General features: G+C 50.4%; 1 protein-coding gene and 1 long non-coding RNA gene across 7 annotated transcripts in view; one reads left to right on the top strand and one right to left on the bottom strand.

Annotated features, from left to right (window-relative positions):
• The window catches only part of SYK (spleen associated tyrosine kinase), an 84,162-nt gene extending 78,358 nt beyond the window's left edge, over positions 1 to 5,804 (bottom strand). For both annotated transcript variants that reach the window (XM_060610228.3, XM_060610229.3), the window contains exon 1: positions 5,681 to 5,804. The gene's annotated coding sequence lies outside the window, so the exon portion shown is untranslated. The remainder of the gene's footprint in view (positions 1 to 5,680) is intronic.
• LOC132663423 (uncharacterized) lies at positions 5,293 to 17,409 on the top strand. Of its 5 annotated transcripts, none has more exons than XR_013551518.2 (4): positions 5,293 to 5,461; positions 11,728 to 12,834; positions 13,051 to 13,190; positions 13,632 to 17,409. It is a non-coding gene; the product is annotated as an uncharacterized LOC132663423 (long non-coding RNA). The 5 variants fall into 5 exon arrangements; XR_013551517.2 differs by lacking the exon at positions 5,293 to 5,461 and adding an exon at positions 5,950 to 6,569; XR_013551516.2 differs by lacking the exon at positions 5,293 to 5,461 and adding an exon at positions 5,950 to 7,159.
• The last annotated feature ends 503 nt before the right edge of the window (positions 17,410 to 17,912 follow it).

Here is a 17,912-nt window from a genome sequence, read left to right as displayed (position 1 = left end):
TATATACGTATGAAATACATAATAGAAATAAAATTTCCAAGGAAATGTTTTCCACAATTATGACGAGGGATTTATAATGGGTAAACTGTATGTGACACTGATAAGAGGTGTGTTAAGACCCCAAACGGTAGAGCAAAGGTCTGACAGACACTTTGTAGAAAATGTATTTAGTCGGGGCGCCTGGGTGGCGCAGTCGGTTAAGCGTCCGACTTCAGCCAGGTCACGATCTCGCGGTCCGTGAGTTCGAGCCCCGCGTCAGGCTCTGGGCTGATGGCTCGGAGCCTGGAGCCTGTTTCCGATTCTGTGTCTCCCTCTCTCTCTGCCCCTCCCCCGTTCATGCTCTGTCTCTCTCTGTCCCAAAAATAAATTAAAAACGTTGAAAAAAAAAAAATTAAAAAAAAAAAAAAAAAAAAAAAAGAAAATGTATTTAGTCAACCACCTTCCCACCGCAGGCTTCTGATACGTGTGTGGCGGGGCTGAAGAAAAACCATCAGACTCTGGCGAGAACGAGAAAGGCTCCAGGAAAAAAGAAAAGTGGAACTGATCGATTGCTTGGTATATTTGACACAGTGAGAAAGCGAGGGGGGCGCGGTGAGTTTTGTGTCGGAGAGTTGGGGAGACCATTGTAACAGGCACAGAGCCAACCGGGAGAACACAAAAGCAATCGTTCGCCCAGGAAAAACAACCAAGGGCAATAAATTGGAACTATATCGCACACCTTGCTTTAGCAGTAAGTATCATCACAATAAATACCAAATAGGCTTCTTCACCCCAAATGACTGCACGACTGTCATGGGTGGTGGTCTGGGAAGGCCCAGGGCTCCCTTCTCACAGCAGGAAGCTGGCAGACACAGTCTAGAACTGATACATCAAAACCAAAGAACAAATGAGCCTATTGTCAGGAAACGTGGTGGAAAGTTCTAGAAGAAATAGCCAAAAAGATGAAAAGGATTGCTTTGGGGAACAGCACTAGAGGGTGGGAACGTACTGCTATAAACGAGAATTTAATAAAAACCAAACTCAACTCTAGTCACACCTAAACTGTGACAAGTCGGCAGAAACAGCGTTAAGAAATTATCAGACGGACCAGAGCAGAATGAAGATTTCCCAGTTCTGACACACAGCTGTAGTGGGACAGTGAAGGTCACATGTTGGACATTCAGATGCCCTTTGCAGCCCACGCACAGCATAGACAAACAAGCCAATATCTAAATGGTGGCTCTTCCCAAAACTAAGCTCTGGGCCCTCGGCCATCCCTCCCCACTCTGCCCACTGACTGTCCTGACCACGCCTGGGCCTGGGCCTCACTTACCCTGACACCAGCCTTGGGGTGCTGTTGCTGGCTCAGCCTGAGTCCAGATGAAGCCTCTCTCATCCAGCGGGCCAAGCAGGGAGCTCCGGGCCCTTCTGTCCCAGGCCCCCGCCAGGGCTCCAGCACAGCACGGAGGGGTGGTGCCTTCTCCGGCTTCAGGAGCCAGGACCCCAGTGTCAGAGCAGGTACCCCAGGCCAGTGGATGCTACTCACCAGATACCATCTGTCACAGAAGCTGTTGCCCACCCTCCTTAGGAACTGGGGCGTCACTGCTCTCCCCTCACTACTTACCTCTTCCTCCCACCAGCAGCCCTTGGTAGCCTCCAGAAACCATTTCTGGTGGTTTCCAGAAATGGAAGAATCAAGACAGAGTCATTTTTGATTTGTTAAACCCACTGTAATATGACCCCAAATAGTCTTTTTCCTACTGGTATCTTTGGCTTTGGCTAATTGTGACTGTGATTCCAATCCAACCACCTTTCAAGATTCATCGGGCAAAACTTACGTAATTAAAGGTCAAAGGCAGCGCCAGTGGACGCAAGCTAACACTTTGTCAGGCAAAACTGCAAGCTCATAGAATGTGTCCCTGCTATTAGATCATCGAAATGAATGAATGAAGTTTTCCTTGAATATCCGCTCTCTAGTTTTGTATTAATCTTCCCACAATGCCTCGGTCAAAAGCAAGACAAAACAAAAATCTATTTGCCAAGTGACAAAGATCAACTTGAGACAATGTCAAGTCCAAGGAGAAAAAAAAAAGTTCAGCATGTGACCATTTAAAAAAAAAAATTCTCGGGGCGCCTGGGTGGCTCAGTCGGTTAAGCGTCCGACTTCAGCTCAGGTCATGATCTCTCAGTCTGCGGGTTCAAGCCCCGAGTCGGGTTCTGTGCTGACAGCTTGGAGCCTGGAGCCCGCTTCGGATTCTGTGTCTCCCTCTCTCCCTGCCCCTCCCCCGTTCATGCTCTGTCTCTCTCTCTCTTAAAAATAAACATTAAAAAAAAACAGAAATGGAATAAAATGTCGAAACTTGCGATTGGGGGAGGGAGGTGAGGGGAAAGGAGGTGAGGATCCGGGGCCGTTGGAAAAAAAAAAAAAATCTATACAGTGACAGTTGAGAAAGCAAAAATTAGCTTGGATTGTAAAAGTGCCCTGCCATCCTTCAGGCGCAGATAAGGGACGGAGAGCGAGCCAGCTGTGAAGAGAACAGGAAACACACTTCAGCGACACAGGGTGGCCGCACTGTGTGTTCTCGCTCTAACATCATCGGCTGCCAGAATACTTGCTGTTGGAGAACGGTTTATCAGCAAGGCTGAAACGTCCTCTTCTCCCTTGGATCTACACCGTGAGAGCTATCGCTGAAACTTCAGCTCGGTCTTGCTGTTTCAGGCTTCCCGAAAAGGGGAAACTTCCCATTGAATTGCAGGAGATGTGAGTTACTGGACAGTAGAAATGCAATTTATTTTCAAAAGTAAACGGTAGCACCAAGGAGGCTTGTAGGGTCCCTGAGTCCTAACGCGAAAACGCTCTGAAAAACACGGTCTTGAGGTAAGTTTTAGGGAACCTCGCTTAGTGACAACATCTGCCCTAGACGGACACACGGCTATTTATAGTCTGTTTATTCCACTGGGGCAGACGAGTCAGTCTGTTGGTGCAGACAGCCGAACGGGTAAGATTACAAGGTGCTGTCCAGCGGAGTCGCCAACATGGCGGCAGCGTGCACACAGACCTTTCTAGATTCGGAGAAACCTTTTGCTCAGTGCCGACCGTGAGATTCCAAAGTTGAATTCTAAATTGCGGAAAATCCAGGATTCCAAAACATACCTTAGCACAAGGGTTTTGGAGAATAATGACGGACACGCTGTGTGCTGCATGAGTGACACCCGACAAAGAAGTCTTTGGTGTAAAAACAGAGAAATCAGAGGTGCCTGGGTGGCTCAGTTGCTTAAGTGTCTGACTCTTGACTTCGGCTCAGGTCATGATCTCGCAGTTTGTGAGTTTGAGCCCCGCATCGGACTTCACACTGAGTAGGGGGCCTGCTTGAGATTCTCATTCTCTGTCTCTGGCTCTGTCTCTGCCCCTCCCCTGCTTGTGCTCTCTCAAAATAAATAAATACATATTAAAACTAAAAAAACCAACAACAACAACAGAGAAATCAGGGGCACCTGCGTGGCTAGTCGGCTAAGCATCTGACTTCGCCTCGGGTCATGATCTCATGGTCCTGGGTTCCAGCCCTGTGTTCGGCTCTGGGCCGACAGCTTGGAGCCTGGAGCCCTGTTTCGGATTCTGTGTCTCCCTCCCTGTCTGCCCCTCCCTGCTCATGCTCTGTCTCCATCTCTCAAAAATAAATAACATTAAAAAAATATAAAATAGGGGCGCCTGGGTGGCTCAGTCGGTTGAGCGTCCGACTTCAGCTCAGGTCACGATCTTGCGGTCCGTGAGTTCAAGCCCCGCACCGGGCTCTGGGCTGACGGCTCAGAGCCTGGAGCCTGCTTCCGATTCTGTGTCTCCCTCTCTCTCTGCCCCTCCCCCGTTCATGCTCTGTCTCTCTCTGTCTCAAAAATTAATAAACGTTAAAAGAAATTAAAAAAATATATAAAATAAAAAAACAGAGAAATCAGACCTGCACTTAGATTTTTCAATATGAGCCTGGAGAAGGCTAACGTGAGTTGTCTCTGAGACAAAGATCTAGCAATAAAATTATCTTTCCATCATTCCGTTTCAGGAAAGGTAAACACCTAAAATATACACCTCATTGTTTATCATAGCTTCCAACATTAAAAACTTTCTACTTATTAAGACTGCTTATAAAATCCTCCATATGGAGGTATACCACATACAGAGAATACAAACCAATTTCTATTTCGCTGCAACATTTCTCTAAATACACCCAAGGTATGATGTAGATGGAACATGACTTGAGAAAGTAATTTTAACAGCCAAGATTTCTCATTTAAAACACCTAATGACTCTATAAGTTAAAAAAAATTTTTTTTGGAACGTTTATTTATTTTTGAGAGACAGAGTGAGACAGAGCACGAACAGAGGAGGGGCAGAGAGAGAGAGGGAGGCACAGAATCCAAAGCAGGCTCCAGGTTCCGAGCTGTCAGCCCAGAGCCCGAGGCAGGGCTGTAACCCATGAACCGTGAGATCGTGACCTGAGCCGAAGTCCCATCCTTAACCAACGGTGCCACCCGGGCACCCCACAACTCTACAAGTTTTTAAACGTTTTAGCTCTAGGACAAATGTATTCATGCACTGTCTGGACTTTTTTGGGGGGCAGGGGTGGGAGTGGGGGTGGTGGGCACACCAATGAATTTAATTGCATTTCACTGACACGCTGCCTGTGTAGGTGGCAGCAACGGATCTGTTCTTACTAAAACGAAGACTTCAGAGGCTAGAACCATCTCCATTTCTTCCGGGAATTCCAAGTCCTCACAAGAGGAACTCCGTTTTCCCTAGAAGATTCAGGAATGGACATTTCCCACTCCTTCCTACTCACGGGCAGGCTTTCAGGGTGCAAGGAAACGACCAGCTAACTTCTGCTGAAGTTTTGCGGGGGATCAGTGGAACCTTTGGTGATTCAGGCAAACTCAGAAACACAACTTGCACCAGCCTGCAACGGAAAAAGATTCCCACTGCCCCTTCTCCGATGACCGTCTCTCTGGTTCTCCAACATTCGAAAACACCCAGAACCGAATCCCCTTTGCAGTCACGGAGGGCTTAAGGTTTTGGAGCCACGTTGCCAAGACCCTGTTTAACGCAAACCTACGCTGTCCTACAGAGAACCTCCTTTCCTTCTCCGAGTCACTGACTGGCTAAGGAAGCTACTTCACCATGAAAATGTGTCGAAAGGCGCGATCCTGCCGAATTTCAGCGGCGGCTCAGAAAGTTTCACGTTTTTACGCAACTGCCCTTTCTTTCCGTAGGAAAAGCCGCGTATGCGTTAAGCCCCCCCCTCCCCCCCCCCCCCCCCCCCCCGCCCCGCGGGCATGTGAGCATCCGCACTGGGATACATACACACCGTGGAATTTTCCAGTGACTGCGGAGACGGCCCAACGAAAGCGTGCGCGTCCCGCCCGGGTCCCCCGCGCCCGCGGCTTCCGCACCCCGGTCGCCCGGCCCCCGACGCACCCGGTTGAGCGGGGGGAGGTAGGGATCCAGCACCCGCCCGTTTTAACTCCGAACATTCGGACTGCCCTCGATTTTCAAAGGCCGAGGGGCCCCCGCGCGCACCTGCCCCGCCGGGTGCCGGGGCGCAGACCCCGGCCCGGGGGGTGGGGGTGGGCAAGGAGGGCATCCCCCCCGGCGCGCTGGTGCCCGCGGGCGCCGCGTCCACGCTGCCGGGCCCAGAGCGCGCCGCACACCTACCTGTGCCAGGTGAGCCGAGGGCGGGGCGCGGGGCGCGGGGCCGGGGCGGCTCGGGGCGCAGCGCGGGGCCGCCCGCTCCTCCTCGCTCCTCCGGCCGCTGGAGTCGCCTCAGCCGCCCAGCGCGAGGCGCTTCCTCATTTTCGGCAACTTCCTTAACGCGCCCGGGCAGGCCCCGCACTTCCTCCTGGCCGCCGCGCCCCAGCGCCCCGGGCCCGCCCAGCAGCCCGTGCGCCCCAGTGCCTTCGCGCCCGGGGCCCGCCCCGAGAGTCCGCCCCGACCGACCCCTCCCCGTCGCCTGTGCGCCCCAGTGCCCCCGTGCCCGGGTCTCGCCCCGAGCGCCCCCGGCGCCCCCCGGCCCTTCCCCCGCCGCCTGCGCGCCCCGGTGCCCCTATGGCTGGGTCCCTCCCCGAGCGCCCCCCGCGCCCCCGCCGCCCGTGAGCCCTGGGGCCCCCAGGCCCGGTCCCGCCCCAGCGCCCCCAGGCCCAGGTCGCGCCCCAAGTGCCCCCGGCGCCCCTGCGCCTGCCTTCCAGGCACTGAGGGCCTGCGCTAGGGGCCTTCCTAATCAGACCAGGGGCGCTACCAACAGCGGGCCACCTGGCCGGCCTGGCCTGCCACCTGGCTGTCTGAAGCAGCGGTCGCACTCAGGGGCGCGCCCAGTTCGCCTTGTCGTTGCGTGGGAAAAAGAGCCGTGTTTACTGTGCCAGGCATTCCTGGTCACCAAGCCAGGGCGCCCCTGCTGATCTGAGAACACAAGGCCTCCGCCGTCCGGCCGGGTGGCCTTGTGCTGTCTGTAGATGAGCAGCAGACTTCACCGCGCCCCTCTGGACGGGCCCAGCGCGTCCAACGCGGCCGCTTTCTGAAGGCTCTCATTGTTGGAAGGTTCTTGACCGTGAGTTGAACTTGCTTCTTTCTACCCACGACCGACTCTCGGGCCTCCACCTAAAGAAATTAAGTCTAACATCTGCTGTAGTTTAAATACATGTTTTAAAAACACCTGCCTAAACTCCCTCTGCCATCCCCCGTCCCCACTTTTTCTATTGCACAGCCCCTTTGAAAACCTTGCTGTGAAACAGTTCCCAGGTCCTCATCTTCTTGGTAAGAGCAGTCGGCAGTACGTGTTTTAAAAGGCTGTGCCCCGAGCCAAAAAAAAAATAAATAAAATCAAAATAAAGTATACAGTGCGTTAGATTATAATCGCCATGGAAAAACACAAGGTGAGAGGAGCACGGACGCTCACCGGAACCTAGTCTCTCCCACTTGGCCGTTCTCTTCCGTACATCTTTGTCATTAAATGTGTAACTCAAGTGAAGGATTTTTACTGTATTTGCTATATTTGTTACGCATTAGTTTTGCTTCCAGCAGCAGATGAAGTAGTCGGCGCTCTCCAAACACAGGCTGCACGGCTTGCAGACAGGAGGTTTCTGGAGCGTGCAGGCTGTTGTTGGACGTGGGCAATGAGGACCAGCTTTGAATCTGTAGGTGAGAGCAAACACCGAGCTTCCTAAGATTCTGTGTCCTCAGGGGCCGTTAGTGGAGATGGGGTTCTAGGTCTGTCCCCACACGCCTCCCTTTGGCATTGCTGTGGTCGTCTGCAACTTTGAGTCGTTTTAAAGTTAATTAGCGTGCTTATAGGGATGTTGGAAAAAAATGTTAAAATCGTCACACAAATCTCCAGGGAAAAAAACCTATCTGAAAGACAATTTCAAAATAAAATCTTTAGGGGCTTGCTCATTTGGTTAAGGCTCAGACTTCGGATCAGGGCCTGATCTCACAGTTGGTAAGTTCGAGCCCCACGACAGGCTCTGTGCTGACAGCTCGGAGCCTGGAGCCTGCTTCGGATTCTGTGTCTCCCTCTCTCTCTGTCCCTCCCCTGCTAGCGTTCTCTCTCTCTCTCTCTCTCTCTCTCTCTCTCTCTCTCTCTAAAATAAACACTAAAAAATACACACACACATATATATGTATAAAATCTTTAAAAATCTTTAAAAATGACTAAATAAATAAAAGTCAACACATTTCTGCCAGAACTTTCTTCTCTCTTCCCCAGTGTCTTCTCCCTTTGCTCACTCGGCTGTTAACCCTTCACGGTAGTAAATCTTAGCTGTGACTATATTCCGGGTCCAGGAGGCCCTCCCAGTGAAACTTTTCACCATGTTGGTCTCGGGGATTCCCCACACAGTCACTGTTTAAAGGCTCCTGTCCCCTGCAGATTGTTTCTTTCTTTCTTTTTTTAATTTAAGAATAGCAAATGTGTTCCTTTTCTGGTGTCGCTGTATTAATGGACATCTGAGGTCTCCATAGCTGTTCGTCTCGTATGTTTCCACCTGTTCTTGTTCATGACCAGGCTTCCTAGTGCACTTGGCTGCATTCTCTGTGAACCACTTACTGTCTTTATTATTTTTTTAATTTTTGTAACGTTTATTTATTTTGGAGAAAGTGAGAGAGAGAGAGGAGAGACAGCGTGAGTGGGGGAGGGGCAGAAAGAGAGGGAGACACAGAATCTGAAGCAGGCTCCAGGCTCTGAGACATCAGCACAGAGCCCGACGCGGGGCTCGAACCCATGAACCATGAGATCATGACCTGAGCCAGAAGCTTTCAAGGCTTCACATCTTCTCTTTCTGCTCCATGCTTCTTTTTGTTTCTCTTCTATCTTGGAGTCGGTGTTTCTAGTATTTTGTGCCTTTCCCTTCCTTAGGAGTTTATTCCATCGCTTTGGTGGAACCAGCTGTCCGTTTGTTTCCCTAGATATATGGAAGTATGTATTTTTTTCTGAAAGATTTTTAAGTGTTTATTTATTTCTTTTGAGAAGGAGGGAGGGAGAGTGGGGGAGGGACAGAGAGAGAGGGAGAGAGGGTCCCAAGCAGACTCTATAGTGTCAGTGTGGAGCCTGACTCTGGGCTCCATCCCAAACTGTGAGATCGTGACCCGAGCGGAAATCAAGAATTGGGCAGTCAACCAACTAAACTACCCAGGCGCCCTTGGAAGCAGGGATTTTATTTTATTTTATTTTATTTTATTTTATTTTATTTTATTTTATTTTATTTTATTTTTAGAGAGAGAGAGACAGAGTATGAGTGGGGGAGGTGCAGAGAGAGAAAGGGAGACAAAATCTGAGGCAGGTTCCAGGCTCCAAGCCATCAGCACAAAGCCAGACACGTGGCTCGAGCTCACAGACCACGAGATCATGACCTGAGCCGAAGTCGGACGCTTAACTGACCGAGCCCCCAGGCGCCCCAGAAGTAGGTGTTTTAAAGAACTTCCGTAGCCACAAAGTTTCTACCGTCAAGTTTGATGGTTTGAACTGTAAAGAATTCTGTTTACTTTTGTTTACAATTTTGAAGTCATCGTTCTATCACTTTCTTGCTTTCAGTCTTATGTCGAGAAATCCAAGCCATCCTGATCCTGTGTCCTTCACCCTTTTTCTTCTTATTCCAATTCTCTCTGGTCTTTAGCAGGGTGGCTGCTTCAGTGCCGTCACCTTGCGCTAATTTGGCAGTGTTTCTCCGGAACTTCTGTTTCGCTCTGCTCTCCTGCGGGTGACAGCTCCTGGACTCCTACAGCAGGTCCTTTCTCCCCGGCCTCATATTCCTTTTATGCCTAATTTGCTATCGTCTTTGAGCACGGTGCAGGGGGTGGGCTTAGCTGAAGGTCAGGGGCACCGGCTGGGCTCCTCTGTCCCGCAGGACCCCGGGTCGGAGGCAGGAGGCCCTGCTCCTCCCCGGCAGAGGGAAAGGGAAGAGCTTCCCCACTCCTTGGAGCGCCATTGGGTGTCAGTTCCGTTCCCCAATCAGCATGGGCCCCGAGGCTTCCCGCTGGTGACACGAAGCCATGCCCGGATGCTGATGGTTCCCCGTGACCCCTCATCCCCACCTCAGCCATTTTCACTGCCCCGTGGTCAACACTAAGAAATACGCAATTACTCCCTTTTATCCTGTCAAGATTTGAGCGAGAACTGCCAGGATTTTGTAGACTCACCAGATGTAGTTTCTGGGAGCTGGAGGCCTGACCTCACCGTGATCCTCTCCAACTTCTGTTTTTCTTATGAGCTAGCACTTTTCCAAGTTCATTTCGTTGAGTGGTTCTCCTTTTCTTGTTTGGTTGCTGGTAGTAACTTTTACATTTTTGTTTTCCGCCGCTCCCTCTTTTTCTTGGGGAGACGTGAGAGGGGGAGACATGAGAGGGAGAGGGAAGTTTCTTTTTCCTTTTTCTAGATAGTGGGGCCCTGAAGATTTCACCACCTTTATCTGGAATTTAATGACACACATTTTTTTTTAAGTTTATTTATTTTTGACACAGAGAGCAAGCGAGCGTGAGCTAGGGAGGGGTAGAGAGAGAGGGAGACACAGAATCGGCAGCAGGCTCCAGGCTCTGAGCTGTCAGCACAGAGCCCGACACGGGGCTCGAACCCACGAACCGTGAGATCATGACCTGAGCTGAAGTCGGACGCTTAACTGACTGAGCCCCCAGGGCGCCCCTAATGACACACATTTTTCAACTTTAGGTAGATGTATTGAATGTGTAGAATATACACCGTACGTTTTAATATTTAGAACGCAGGCTTCACATTTTCATTTCTTTCAAGTTAAAAAACACAAGTTACACGTGATCCATCTATCAGGATGCTTTAGCTTGCAAACAAAAAGACTATTCAACTGCACCTATTGCCATGGTAAAATTTTATTGGCACAGGAAGGAGTAAACTCCAGAGGTAGGACAGCATTTAGTGCATTTTGATACAAACTATTTTGACTTGGAATATAAGTCACAAAACGCGAAATTCACCATTTTAACTGTTTTAAAGGGTAGGGATACCTTTTTCAAAGGGAACAACTCAACCCTATTTGTCCTTTGAAGCAAGCTAATTTTGATAGGCCAGCGCTGCTGAATCTCAGGGATGCCCCCCACTGGTCACCTCTATCAGCGAGAATACCACGGAACATGGAGAAAAAGCCTCCTTCTGCTGGATTTCCTCCACCAGTTCGACTGGGATGGGAAAGTGACCTTTTACCTGCAAATGGCGGGCTTCCTCCTTTATTCTGTTGTCAGTGAGGTTTCGAACAACAACAATAAAATAATAATGAAATAAATAAATAAATAATACGATAATTAAAAAAAAGAGAAAAGTAACTTAAGGACTAAGGATAGCACTTGAACTTGGATTGCATGGGTTTATACACAGTGGTGATATCACCGGTGGGGGCGAGAAAGCACAGGCATCGTTCCGAGGCTTTCCCGGGCATATGTGTGGCTTCTCTGGGCACCTCTGACTTCTTATTTTTAGTGACATTCAAATCAATAAACAATTACTGTGTGCCTCTTATTGCCAGGCATGATGCTAAGCACTGGAGATTAAACAGGATCAATATCTTGGGGCTCCTGGGTGGCTCAGTCGGTTAAGCCACTGACTTTAGCTCAGGTCATGATCTCACGGTCTGTGAGTTCGAGCCCCGCGTCGGGCTCTGTGCTGACAGCTCAGAGCCTGGAGCCTGCTTCCGATTCTGTGTCTCCCTCTTTCTCTGCCCCTCCCTGCTCCTTCTCTCTCTCTCTCTCAAAACTAAGTAAACACTTTAAAAATAATAAAAAAATAAAAAAGATCAAATATCTCAACAGGTGACAAAGTATTTGCCTAAAAGGTTACCCTTTAAAAATATAATTACTTAATTGGAACTCAATTGCAAGTCAATTTAGTTAACTATAAAGCAACTAACTTGAGCAATATGACATTATTTTAGGATAGTCTTCCAATGCAAAGCATTAAGTGTGTTGGCATGTAATCCTATTAAATATTACTGCTCTGGGAATCACAATCTATTTTAATGAAAATAGAAAATAATATGCCTAGAAACAAACAACAGAAATGACATTTTCTAGTTCAAAATATGTTTCAGCTCCACAAATGGGCATTCCCTGCTTGCTCGTGCGTCTAGCCTATTGATTGATAAGGTTTGAAAACTTGACAGATGTGTATTTTCAGATCTCACCTGGGGTTGAGGTCGCTACACTGAAACTCAGTTACGAATGAAAACTTTTCATGCTTTTCATTTATGCAGATGGCCAACACACACGGAGAGATGCTCAACATCACTCGTCACCAGGGAAATGTCAATCGAACCACGATGAGATACCACCTCACACCTGTCAGAATGGCTAAAATTAACAACTCAGGAAACAACAGATGTCGGCGAGGAGGTGGAGAAAGGGGAACCCTCGTGCACTGTTGGTGGGAATGCAAACTGGTGCAGCCACTGTGGAAAACAGGGAACAGGTTCCTCAAAAAATTAAAAAGAGAACTACCCTATGGTCCTGCAATTCTGCTTCTGGGTATCTATCCAAAGCACACGAAAACACCGTCTCGAAAAGATAGGTGCACCCCCTGTTTGTTGCAGCATGCTTTACTGTGGCCAAGATAGTATAGATAAAGGAATATTACTCTGCCATAAAAAGTAATGGAACCTTGCCATTTGCAATGGCATGGATGGTCACCTCGGGGGCGTCATGTTGGGTGAAGTAAGTCAGACAGAGAAAAAGATACCTTGTTGATCGAGCATCATACAGCATTAACACTGGGGTCTATTTCTGGCCTTTCTGTCCTGTTTCCTTCGTGGATTCTCAGGTCTCAGATTCTCCGGTTTGGCGTGGAGGACACGAAGGAGGGTGAGGGAGGGACGTTGTCCTTCGGTTCATGGCTGTCGAGCAGAGAAGTGGGGCCGGTGTGGACACCCCGCCATTCTCTAATGGAGATCTGCTTCGAGTGTTGCGTTTTTCTGATGTTTCCGGTGTCCTACAGGAGGGCGTGTGGCTGAACAACGAGGACAGACTGCTCTACACTCTGCGTCTTTGTATAGACCCTGCTGGGCACGCGTACGTATTAGAAGTGTGTTAAACCGTAACTTGTGACGTAGGATGTGTTTATGTCAGTGGCCAGTGGGTGTTGTCGTTTGAGTAACGGATTTCACTCGCTTTCCTCCTTTCGGTGTTTGACATTCTAGAGACCCCTTGATAGGAACTGTGCATCGGAGCGACGTTTCTGTGAAACGAAACAGATGCACCGACCACACGGAACCGATCCTGTTTACCTTGCCCGCTGTTACGAGGACCGCGGCTTGCGAGGCAACGTATAAACACGTTCTCTGCTCTGACCTTCTGAATTAGAGAAGGTACGTTTTGCAGCGTGCTTGGACCCTTGAGGATTTAGACGGGATCGCACCCGGAGGACAGGCAGCTTGGGGCAGCAGGACACAGAGGGTGCATCTGTGTCCTGTGTTCCCGCCCTGCTCCTGGGAGCTGCCCGGGCATCAGCCCTGGTGACCAGGAGGGTGTGGTTTGGGACATCCCAAAGGCGTCCCTCATCCTGCACTCTCCCTACTTGTCAGAGCTGCATGGAGGGCTGAAGACGTCCTGAGCACCCGAGCGCGAGAATACCTCAGCATCAGAGATCAGGGAGAAGAGCCACATTTCCATCGGACTGGACGGTCCCCTGCTGTCCACCGGCCTCGGCATCTCTGCTCTCCAGGTGGGTCTCAGCGGACAAGCGGCAATGAGAGCTCCAAGGCCGTTCCTGGGTGTGCAGCTGCAGGAGGGGAGGGGGTCTGTTGTTTCCTGGTGAGAAAGGCAGGGAGACGAGGAGGCGGCCGGCCGGCCGTTGGGCTCAGGGGAGCCGGCATCAGATGGGCACCTGCAGACCCATAGCAGCAGCTGAGATAGGAGGTGGTGGGTCCTCCAGCCCCAAAGCCCGGAGGGCACTCGGCTCCCTCTGGGCCTTGACGAGCGGTTGCGTGAGCCTCCGGCTGTCTGTACCGACCCCACAAACCCGCCGCCTTCCCGCCCCGGAGCTCAGAGCCCTCGGTCAGAACAAGCCCGGCCCCATGAGGTGGCCCCCCCATCTAGAAATGTTTTGTCGTCTCAGGGAAAGGTTTTTAATAGGAGCTTTTACTTATTTATTTTTTCCTCTCAGACATTTAAAGACACTGTCAACGGCATCCGGGATTGGCAAAGGACAGGTGCAGGTCAGATCTGGCCGGTGGCCTCCCTTACCCAACCTCTCGTGGCAAGAATGGCTTTTACATTTTTATTATTATCAGTTTATACATTTTTTTGAAGTTTATTTATTTTTGAGAGAGAGACAAAGAGAACGCGAGCAGGGGAGGGGCAGAAAGAGAGGGAGACAGACTCCGAAGCAGGCTCCAGGCTCCGAGCTATCAGCACAGAGCCGGATGCGGGGCTCGAACCCACGAACCGTGAGGTCATGACCTGAGTCGAAGTCAGACGCTCAACTGACTGAGCCACCCAGGTGCCCTGTTTTTACATTTTCAAAGGGTTGTTAAACACACACACACACACACACACACACACACACACACTGAACAAAGTAGGCCGTGCTCCAGAAATTCTACATGGCCCCCCAAACCTCCCAGTTTTACATCTGTTTCCATGCAGAAAAAGTGTGCTGGTCTGTGTCGTAGAAAGTCTACATTATTCATACATTATTCAAGGAGCTTACCAAGTAAGAGTGCCAGCATCGTGCATCGTCCTCTACCTGAATTCCTTGCCAAGTCAGAGCAGGACGAGAGTGCAGCCTTCCTCATTAAGGAAAATGATAGAAACAATGTAATCGGAAGTTGGAAAGCACGGTGGAGTCATAGGACTGAGCAGCTATGGGGAGCTGAGCTACCCAGGTCTTAGGGAAAAGAAATACAGGTCTCCAGACCCTCAGGGCCCACTGAGGCTGCCTGCGGTCAGACGCCTGCTACCTTCTGCCATCCACACCTCCTCCAGGCAGCCAGAGATTAGGTCTGGGCTTATATTAAATCTCAGGTTAGGGGCACCTGGGTGGCTCAGTCAGTTGAGCGTCCGACTTCGGCTCAGGTCATGATCTCGCAGTTCGTGAGTTCGAGCCCCGCGTCAGGCTCTGTGCTGACAGCTCAGAGCCTGGAGCCCGCTTCGGATTCTGTGTCTCCCTCTCTCTCTGCCCTCTCCCCGCTCATGCTCTGTCTCTCTCTGTCTCTCAAAGGTGACTAAACGTTAAAAAATTAAATCTCAGGTTAAATATGAGCTATTTGTCATAAGCTTGCCCACTCTTCCTCTTTTCTATAGAATAATGAGAGGAAGGAAACAAAAACCATAAAAGGCAAACAGTTCTATTTTTCTCTCACTGGAAGGAATGCTACTACATGAACTTTGTAAAAGGATGAGTCTATTCAAAAACGTTACGTGCTTACCTAGCAGTATTCGGTTCAAACATCCAAACCCTTAGTTTTAATGTGTGGTGCTCACTTTAAGTTCTCAAAATTATATTAAGGTTTTAATGGTTTTGAAATTGTCCATTTTCTCTCACGGATGGCAATGAGAAGGAGGTTTGTTGATTTGTTTCATCTTTGGGCATCTCGAATGGGGATCTGGATTTGGGTACACACGGAGGGATTAAAAATGCATTATTACTCAGTACACAAAACAAATTTGACTCAGAAATACAGAAATCAATGGAAATCCGTCCTTTATTTATTTTTAAGATTTTATTTATTTATTCATTTATTCATTTTAAACGTTTATGTATTTATTCCGAGAGAGAGCGTGCACGCGCCCAATGTGTGTGAGCAGGGGAGGGGCAGAGAGCGAGAGAGGGAGAGAGAGAATCCCAAGCAGGCTCTACACTGTTAGCACAAAGCCCGATGTGGGGCTCAGACTCACAAATCGTGAGATCGTGACGTGAGCCAAAACCAAGAGTTGGATGCCTAACCGACTAAGCCACCCAGGCGCCCCAAGATTTTATTTTTAAGTAATCTCTGCACCCAACGTGGGGCACGAACTCACAACCCAGAGATCAAGAGTCACATGCTCCACTGGCTGAGCCAGCCAGGTGCCCATCTGTACTTCATTTATAATAAACTTTTCCTTTTGGAATAATTTTATTTGTGGAAAAGTTGCAAAGATCGTTTGGACCATGGCCGTGCCTCCTTGTCCCGGCTTTCCCTGACATTAGCCCCTTATAACTGCGGGGCCTTGATCCCTAAACGTTGTCGTGGTCACAGCTCTGTGAACTACTCTACGGCCTTTGTTCAGACGTCACCGGCTTCTCCACGGATGCTCTTCTCCTGTCTCAGCGTCCAGTGCAGGACCCCACGGTCACTGAGTCCCCTTCGTGTTCAACTGCACCAATGACAATAACATCTTCATGCTTGGGATTTGAAGCAGGAAGACTGACCTCCTGCGTTTGAAGCTCCCTTTCCAATCTGATTTCCTTTGATTCTAATACAGAAAGACTACATGAGAGAAAGAGATGAAAATTTCCCCTGCTTATGTTAAAGAGCTTTTAAGTAACCAGGGATCACCGGACGTCCAGTCCATACTGACAGAAGGAAACCCTTAGCTATCTTTCTTAGAGATGCAAAACTCCTGTAACTGGAAAGTTCTTCCTACATTCCAAATTAAGTCCTTTCTGTGGCCATGGTAAAAATTAAAAATGTAATCGTGGGTGTGGCTTGACCTGTCCTGAGGGTCAGGGACCTGGCGGGGAGCTTGGTGGCCATCGGAGGAGAGGGCGAGGACCACAGGCGGGTGGTCTCCAGCTGTGGCAGGAGAGACGGTGAGGTCTGGGGTGGGGGGGGGGCTGGCTTCTCCAGGACACCCCTTCTGCTCGCTGTGCGAGTCGGAGGGAGGCCTGAGGCTGGTGGCGTCTCTGCTCAGATCAGCCTCACGCAGTGTGGATAACATTGGACCTGGTTTAGCTGCAGATGCCTGGAAATTGAAGTCGGGATCCCAGAACCTAAAAACTTGTCAAAAAATCCCCCAAAAAAGACCTCTCAGAAAAAGTGGCCGTTACACCGCAGAGAACACATCAGCTTCCTTGTGCCCGCTAAACCTTCACGTTGAACATGTGCTTTTATATTTAAAATTGTTTCCCTTTTCGTATCAGTGGGGGGAAGCTGGGTTTGAAGACAGCACATGCAGTTTCCGGAAAGCATCACTCTGTCCGTGACCTTGGGGGCAGCCAGCCCCGCAGGGTCCGGGGAGATGCCAGTGTGCCTGTGGGGGGAGCCCCACACCACCCCGGCTCTGCCTTCACAGGGCTCCCCCGGGCTGGCCCGGGCTCTCTGAGGACACCCTCCCCCCTGTGTCTGTGTGGGGCCGGTTCACACGCAGGCAGAAGTGCATCCAGCACTTTCCAGAATCTGAGAAGCTCTAGAACCCTGTTCCAGTTTTGGGGAACTCCAATTTGTATAGAGTTCTTTCTTCCACTGATGAACGCTTTCACTTCCTAAGACTTCTGTCCTCCGGGGCCCTGCTGGGGCTAAGACCTAACCCTCCCCTGTCGCAACACGGGGCCTGGAGGCATCGCCACTGCTGGTTACGCGTCTTTGGCTTCAGTGGCAATTAATACCTCTTCTTTCGTTTACTTGTTTTCTCTCTTTTGTTCTTTGTCTGGGGCTGATCGGGGGCACCCTGTGCGGTGGCGGGGCCCCTCGTGGGCATATAACTCAGGCCCCCCTGTGCACTTCCTGGAGACCGGACCCAGGGGCCCCGCCTCCCACGGGGGGTGCGGGGAAGCACTCGGCCCTGGGCTTCCAGAACCCCGTTCCCTGGCTCACAGAGAAAGCCCGGCTGAAGGAGGGAAGGAGGCCAGCAAACAGGAGGGAGAGGGGAGAATACAGCTGGGGTGCACAAAGAGGGGGGCCCCTCACTGGCGCTGAGGCTGGGGGCTTGCAGCTGTTCCAGTTGTGGAAGCCAGCACCTCATCCCCCCCCCCCCGCCCCCTGCCCCGCTGTGTCTCTCCCTCCCTTCCTCCTTCTCCCTCTAACCCTTCCCCTCCCTCCATCTCTCCCTCTCCCCCTCCTTCTCTTTCCTTCCCTCCTCCCTCCTTCCCCCTTCCTCCCAAACCTCCCCTCCCTTTCTCCCTCTTCCTCTCTCCCTCTGTCTCTCCCTCCCCCTCTCTTTCTCGCCCTCTCTCTCTCTTCCTCCTTTCTGGCTCTCTCTCTCCCTTCCTCCCTCCCTGCCCTTTCTTCCTTTTGAGCTAGGTTGACATCCCTTGTAGTCTGGCAGTGTGTGTCCTGAGCCATATGCTGTTGTCGCACTGTTGTGAAAGCTGAGGGAGATAGTGTGCGTAAGCCCCTGACATCCATGAATATTAACTCTGTTGATACCCCCCAGTTCCTTATTTTCTAGCGTACGTAACAACGTCTATAGCTTCTTTGACTCAAGACAGGGCACATCCCCCTTCTCGCTGAACTTGGAGCATGGC

Source organism: Panthera onca, chromosome D4 (genome assembly GCF_046562875.1).
Source record: "Panthera onca isolate mPanOnc1 chromosome D4, mPanOnc1 haplotype 2, whole genome shotgun sequence".
Taxonomy (NCBI): Eukaryota; Metazoa; Chordata; class Mammalia; order Carnivora; family Felidae; genus Panthera; species Panthera onca.
Note: the sequence above shows the minus strand (reverse complement) of the source record. Positions and strands in the feature narration are given on the sequence as shown.